The sequence below is a fragment of the Carlito syrichta genome, unplaced genomic scaffold, assembly GCF_000164805.1.
Source record: "Carlito syrichta isolate Samal-C Ts95f unplaced genomic scaffold, Tarsius_syrichta-2.0.1 Scaffold315555, whole genome shotgun sequence".
Taxonomy (NCBI): Eukaryota; Metazoa; Chordata; class Mammalia; order Primates; family Tarsiidae; genus Carlito; species Carlito syrichta.
The window spans coordinates 1,472,192-1,480,855 of NW_007259651.1; positions in this window are offsets into that span (position 1 = coordinate 1,472,192).

Here is an 8,664-nt window from a genome sequence, read left to right on the forward strand (position 1 = left end):
AAAAAAAAAAGATAGGATAAGATAGGACTAAAACTAGCACTGAATAAATTACCTATAATTATATTTATACCATTTTGGGCTTAAATTCATTTTTGCTTCATGTAATTATCTTATTTTCTTCATAAGTAAACAGAGCAAACTGGAAATATCTACTTAATTACTTAATTACTGGATAAAATAACCCACAAAGCAGTACGATTGATTTGACCCAGAGGAAGTAATTTAATCGTTGGTATATTAAAAGACTGCCGGGAGAAGTGGCTCAATCCTATAATCCCAGCACTTTGGAAGGCGGAGGCAAGAGGATTGCCTGAGACCACAGGTTCGAGACCAGTTTCATCTCTACAATAAATCAAAACATTAGCTGGGCATGGTAGTATGTGCCTGTGGTTCCGGCTACTCGGAAGGCTGAGGCGGAAGGATCGCGGAGCCCAGCAGGTCGAGGCTGCCGTGACTGGGAGCAGTGCCACTGCACTCCAGACTAGGTGACAGAGTGAGTCTCCAACTCAAAAAAAAAGAAAGACAGGAATTTTCTTGAAAAGTAGTACTGATTGTATAGTTACGTGCTCCTTCTTTATGACTGAAAGAACCAGAATGTGCCCAATTAAACAGATTATTGTAGACTTTTATGAACAGCTTAGAACAATCAAAGTAAATGTGATACATTGACCATGGACAGGGTACCAGAAGCAGTGCATCAGTCAAATCAACTGTGATCAGGTACAATAGGAAAATGATTAAATGAATCTGATCAACTCTTGTGTGTTTCAACTGTATATATCTTACATTTGTTCTAGATAGTAGATTCTGCGCTGGAAGAATCAGGCTCATTAACTGTTAAACACTTCAGGGTATAAAAATTTCAATGCTTCATTCCTCATGACAAAATATAATAAAGGAAAGAAATTAACACAGCATTAGTCTATTCTAGTGACAAGGATTGAAATATAAATGGGAACTGAAAAAGGTTTCTTACTTGGTACAGTCGTCAGAGTATAATTCGATATGAGACTCAATTTGTATAAGTCTGAATGCAGAATTATATAATTTATTGAATTTTTATGACGTATTTATGCACTCATTCTTACATTTATTCATTAACTTCTCATATTTAATTTAACTTCTAAATTTCTGGCATGATATGCAAACATTATACATAAGCAGATGCAAATATAGAATGGAAATTGAGGGAAGCAGGAAGAGAAATCATTGGAAGGAGAGAAAAGGTTAACATTGCCTTAAGATAAGTATCTAAATGAGGATGAACTTGGGGAGGTGTTGGAATGAAAGCCCCTGACAGATCACATGGTGTTTTGATATAATACTGTTTTTTAAGATTCTTATGAGATATTTTCAGGATGCCAGAAAATTCAGGGTAAGAAGTTTCCTGGAATTCTTTTTTATTTTGTCTTCCAAATGTATTAGACAACACTTAAACCCATGCAGAATTATAAAAGATCTTTAATTCTGTAACATAGTAGAGGTAGGAGGCGTTTGGTAAGAGTGTTGGGGAAAAAAATTATTGTTGTAAGGACACCTTCAAGAACTTTAAGTGAATTTGTGATGTATTATGCTCTGACAATATGAACAAAATCCATATCAGTACTTATTTAGAATTATAAATAATTACATTTACATTTAGCCAAAATATTTGATTTGAAGATCAATTATATTTCCTAGGTTGCCATATGGTAACCATAAATTTAAATTTTGAAATAATTATAACACTTTTTATGCAAGCAAAATGGTTGCCATATAATGTAATTTATTCTAAATATAATTATGTGAGATTTTTCTTGAATAAGTAACATTGAATAAGTATCACGAAACAAGAACTTCAAGGTTATTCTAGATCAGAACTGGCAGAATTCTGCTGTTGTTCAATATTCTAATTCAATTTGATCAGTGCAAAGCATGTCTCAAAGCTTTTCATTAATTAAATCAGACGTGGTTTACTCCCCCTCACAGATAAATTTCTAATGCCTGTAGTTCTTCCAAAATTTTAAATACATAGTCTTTTGGAGATCTTCTCGTATTCTCAGGCACAGAGACACCAATTTAATCTCATTTTCTAATTATCAAGACAAGAAAAATATGGTTATTAAAAGCATTCCTTGCCTTCTCAAGGATACTGATAAAAAGCATTCCTTGCCTTCTCAAGGATACTGATTCATAAATGCTTTTATTGCAGGAAGGAGCAAAAATGAAAGGTTAATGAAAACAATTGGAGAATAATAAAATAAATTGGAGACAATTTGAATTATCCAATCTTATTTAGGTTGTTCAGAAGCAGACAACCATAGTATTAACAGTTCGGCTTTTGGTAGGTATGAAAAATTAGACAGACTTGAGAATGCATGCTAAATAATACAAGGAAAGGAAAAAGCAAATATCTGAGGTAGTCTTTAAGAAATTTTCTATACACATCATCTCACAATGAATTACCATTAAATAATTTGACTAAACCAGATTTTAGTAACATAAGGAATCAGTTAAATATTTTTGCATGTTTCCATTGGCTGTAGAATGAACTCTTTAGCTGGAATTTATGGCTTGACTCTGCATGAATGCATCTTATGTATTTTCCTAGCACTTTCCTTCCTGCATACATCCACACAAACTTCAAGCTACAGTCAGATGTAATGCTTCTATCATTGCTCATATTATGTACTCAGTCTGTAATATTCTTTTTATCTTATTCATAATTATTGTCTTCTTACAAATAATTATACCTCCTCAGCCAATCATCATTTTCTATTATCTGAATCTCAAATAAAAAATTAATTTATTTTTATCTAGAATATTCTAATATTTTGTTTCTATACTATAGTATCTATTTAATTCTGCCTTTGTTTATAGCTAGTTATAAACAGAATTTTCTTCTCCTTTTGACTATAAACGTAAATTATATTAAATCATTTGGTTAAAAGTCAGGGATCTGATTTTTATCTTTGTATTACTTACAACACATAGCACCATTGTTATGAGGATCATAATAATAACTATATTAGCTAACATCTGTTTGGTGCTGATACAGTTCCAGGAACCTTTCTAAGGGTCTTACATATAGTCATTTCATTTAATACAACTGGTCATTAGTAGTAGCACACTTTCAATAAATATTGTAAGTCATTTTCACTATCTGCCTTAAAGTGTATGAACTACTTAAACCTGATATTTTATCTGTCATGAAAAGTCAACCTTGAATGAGATTTAAAAAAGGTCAACTTTATCACAGATTAGAAGCTAGACTTTAGGTCAGATTAATGCACATCTTGGCCACTAACTAGTTCCATGATAAAATCCAAGATATTTAAATCCTCCAATTCACAATTTCCTCATCTGTGAAAAATAGCATCTTTCTTATGGACCCATAAGAAGATAAAGCAAGATAATGCATGCAAGTATCTTCAAATATGATAGCTAAAAGATACATATTGCAAAAATCCCACCCATTCCTATTGTTGATATATTTTTAAAATTATTCATCTTTCTAGAGAAAGCTGGGGGCAATTGTAAAGACAACTGTGAGAAGGGAAAAAAAAGGAAACAGTTTATTTGACGTTTTTCACATAGAATCATACTTTAAAATGTTTTACATATTTTAAAAAATTAAGTGTTTTGAGTAAATATGTAGACAAATATAGAGAAAAATGTAAGATACATTCATAAACATTTCAACCAGATCACTCAGTGTGCCACACTTAATTTTAGGTATTTATTATACAATAACATGCCTTAAAGATACAATTGAAGCCTCATTCAAATCTAGTCCCATCTCTCCCCAGAGTTAATTTGATACATATGTTGTTACCAATCTTCTGCAGTGAGGAATGGTTTTTATATTTTGATTACAAATATAAATATACACAATGTATTTCATTATATACATTAAAATATCCAATACTTTTATGATTTAAAAATTCACTTAGAACTAGAGTAAAATGTATGTATTATGAGACTGACTAGATAGTTTCAATTATTTGTTTAACATGAGTGTAATATGAGTGTAATAACATATTATTTAATGAGAATAATAACATGAGTATAATAGCTTATTCTTCATCAGATTATAAAGCCTGCTGATTTCCAATAATTTCCACAACATTTGGCAATAGCAATTTTTAATTTTGCTAATATATTGTGTATGGAACGTATCTCAATGGTAAAAATTTCAATTTCTCTTTGTCTAAACAGGTTTTCAGACTCCTTTTGCCTTTTGTGTTTCCTTTCTGTACTTACTTGTTGATATTTTTTGCTGATTTATTTTTTTAAATTTTGCACATATTTAAATAAGTTTTAATAAATTCTACACACTAATGCTTTCTCCACTTTATGTGACCGTATTTTCATAGTGTGTAACCTGTCTTTCTTTGACCTTTGTTTAGAATACTAATAATTAATAAACTTAGCTTCTTATTTAAACAAAATAAATTGAACAATCAGAAGGGACCTTCTACATTCATTTAGCATGATATTCAATTAACCTACCTTCTCAACCAGCCTCTGTGCCTTTCTGTCATCTCCAGTTTTAATCAATGACCTGACTGTATTTCTGCAGAATGCCTGCAATCACACCTGTGCTGCCAACCCCATTCCCTCTGCTCCTTCTTTACGCTTCCTCCTGTGGTTGCTCCTTTTATCTTGGCTGCCTTCTGCCTTATCAGTGTTTCTGCTCCATTGGATCATTTCGGCACAAAAACCTTGTTAAACAGATACTCTCTTGATCATGTATTTTCTTACCGTTGCCACTTTATTTTCTAAATTCCCCTTTGTATCAACATGCCTTGACATAATTATCCACATTTGGGTCTGTGCTTCTAGATACGTTCTTTTTTTTTTTTTTTTCCTTAACAGATTTTCAAAACCCACCCATCTGAAATGATATTTATAATCCTCACTTAAGAACTAAATTTTTTCCAAGCTGACGAACAAGCCTGTTTTTACTTGATGTCATCTCTCAGCAGTTTTTATAATGTTGGTCTTTCTCTACTTGAAACAAGCTTTATTTTCTAGGTTGTACTCATACTGCACTGGCAGTTTCTTATATAAAAACAGGTTCATCTTTTTCTCTTCAAATATTGGAGTAATTTCTCTTGTATTTTCTAACTACACAGCTGACTTATGATTTCAAGTGCAACACATTTATTATTTCAAATTTTTATCTCAGTCTTTGAGCCTAGACTCCTATACCCAACTGTCTTTATAACATTTCTACTTGGATGTCTAATAAGCATTTCAAATGTAACCTATTCATGAATAAACTCTTGATTCTTCTAAGTTATTCCTTCCCCAATTTATATCAACTGTATACATTCATCATTATTCCTCCATTTTTTTAGTCTCCAAACAGAATTTAATTTAATTTTTTTCTTTTTCATACAACCCACAAGCAGTCCATTTATATTAACATTATATTACAACTGCAATTACTTTAAAATTTTATCCCAAAACTAATAATAATTTATTATCTACACATCGTAGTTAAGTCATTGTTTTCTCTCTTCTTGACATCAACAGTGTTCTTTAAACTAGTCTCCCTGATGTCATACTTTTTCTTAGCAGTTGGTTCTCCAACCAGAGCAGTATTTTAAAATGGAAAGCAGATTGTATGATTCATTTGCCCAGAACTTCCAAAGTTTTTTCACAACAACTGATTTAAAACTCAAGTTTATTACCATGTCCTTTATGAGTTATCAAGATATTCTATGTTAACCCTAATGTTTTAATTACTACAGCTTCAATATAGCTTTTGCTATTCATGTGGGTATCCATGCTTATATTTCTTGTTTAAAAGATCCTGTATATTTACATTCTTTTACCCTTAATTAACATAAAAGCATTAAGTAATAATACTTATTATGAAGAGTGTAAAACTAAAAGACTATAAAAGATATTATTAGAATATATTAAAAAATAATTGATATTTAACTCAGATAAAATGCTAAAATTTACAGACAATAGAAATAATCAAGGCAAATATTAACACCATAATATAGAACTGAAAATACACAACTAGTGAATAATTGTGTAAACTTGCAGATAAAAAGAGAAATTTAATACCGGCAAATGATGAAATAATTTTAATAATGAGGAGAGTATAAACTTAATATTTGTAATAGGCCTTAAGGAAAAAGTAATATAAAAGAAGATAAGTCAGATAATTAAAAGTTTAAAATCAAGTTTTAAGAAAAAGATATAAGAAAATCCTAAAAATTTCTAAGAGCTATATAAGACTACCAAATCCTTGCAGAAATAAAAGCGTACCAAAATCTTAGTGATGCTAATGACATGTGTATTTTGTAATAGTCTTTTAATAGAGGTACCTTTATGACTTGATTTTATGTGTGTTTATCCCTAACTTCTCGGCGTCAAAAGATTGTTGATGGTGAGCTAGTGGCAGGATGTCATGCCACCCAGTCAGCAGCACCCAGTGCTCTACTGAAGCATGAAGTAACCATACCCTAGTAGGGGTTGTCTCCACTGCAGGCAGTCAATGGGTATTTTTGCAGCTAGCCAGGTTTTAATTTGTCTGTAAACATGTTTAGAAAAAAGGTTTTCTCTGAAATGAGCAGCAGTATTTATATTACTATCTTAATACATTTAAATTATAATTTAAATGGAAAATACAGAGTTAACATAATTTGTTAGAAACAGAAAGTTAATTGAAACTGAAAGTTAATGAAATTGAGTAGGATCAAGGAAGACTCATGGCTAGAAAGAAGAAAATACTAGGAAAACACAACTCATGGAGAAGTAAAGTGGGCAGTGAGTAACAAAAGTGGTGAATAGCAGAGAAACACAGAGAAAAACAGGTCCTTGGAGAACAACTGAGACCAGGTTAACAGTCAAGTGACCACTTCAAGGCTCTTGGCATTGCCAGGGGACTCAGGTCTTTATAAGGCTTCTGACAGATGTTTCATTTATATATTTGGGGTTATATATTTTTGCTGTATATACATTTATACCAAAAATTCATTACATGAACTAGTTCTTCATAAACTATTATGTCAGATAAAATATATTCCCAAAGAAATTGGGTGAAATTGTCTTTGATAAATGTAAAAAAAAAAGGTGAAGATGGATCAAGGGCATTGTTTTGATAATGATTGGGCTTATTTAAGTAATAAACAAGATCAAAGTGCACTTCTGGCCAAATAGTAAACGGACAATATGGGTTCTTATCGGCAAATAAATAAAAAATATTTTTTGTAGTTTGCTTTATAATTTTATTTTTTAAATAATACATGCTTTTGCCAACTAAACAAGTGAAATGATGGTGTGACTATTTTTAAACAAAAAGTGATTTATAATAGAATAAGAAAAATAACACAGAAAATAAATTTATTATAAAAAAGCTGAGCAATTGTTTTTACTGAGATGCAGAAAATCTACAGAAAGTGTGTGTGGATTTGTGCACATCTGCATTTTGCTTGAGCTTTATAAATACAAATCCCTTTTGATAAAAATTTCATCTTTTAGGCCATGATTTGTTTCTCTTGTTATTCCATTAAGCTTCTTTTCTTAATTATTACTGTCTAAACCTTTCTTCAAGGTCTCCTTTACCATAGTCACAATTTATATGAGTTTTCTTCTGATTTTTTTTCTTTGTTCCAGGTAGACATGACTTTTAATACTTCAAACTCACACGTACCTTCCTTACACTGTTTTTTTCTTCAGTAATAGCTATCTTTGCTTCTGTTGTTGAAATTATACCCTTTTTGTTTTTAATTAGGTAGAAAACACAGGCAATTAATACATTTTCATTGCAAAAAACACAAAATAGTAAAAATAAAAATAGAATCATGATTATACTAGAAATGAATAGTAATAGAATTAGTACTGGAAATGTAATAAAAAGTATCAGCCCTAAGAATAAAATGATAATTATTTTCCTCATTTGAACTGGCAGAACAACATATATTACACATTTTTCTGTTTTCAATTCAACCAAGTGTCTACATTGAAACCTACAAGTTATAACTAAAATCACTTTTTAAGGCCCACATAAGGAAATCTGATTAACAATTCATACTCTTGGGTTAATAATGCTCTGATAAATTATAATAAGAGAATTTCTGATTCAATTAATTATTTTCCTGAAAATATGCCTCATAAGTTTGATATATCAAGACTTTCAATGTAAAAAGTCTACGTATTCCTGCACAATTTATAATATATTATAAACCTTCATAAGAATTACTCTCAGCTGTCTTTCCATTTCAGAAAGAGACTTGCCTGATGGCAAGCTTTTCTGGTCCAAATTTTCACCAGCCCTCTCTTTCCTCTCTTCTTCTCACTAATAAACTTTGTTTAAAAAAGAAAGAAAGAAAGAAAGAAAGAAAGAAGGAAAGAAAGAAAGAAAGAAAGAAAGAAAGAAAGAAAGAAAGAAAGAAAGAAAGAAAGAATCACTCTCAATGTATTTTGAAGAAACTTGTCTTTAAAGAAAGTTAAAAAAAAACAACTAGAACGTTAACCATAATATATATTGTTTTTATGATAATTAAAATTAAAAACAAATAATAAAACTGGTCAAAGTACATTTCTCGTCAAAGTAGAAAGGAAAAGCATTTATATGTCCTCCCAATTATATGAGTAAAATATTTTTATTTATTTTCTAATTTTGAAGAAAAAGCATATATGTACATCATATAGAATTATTTG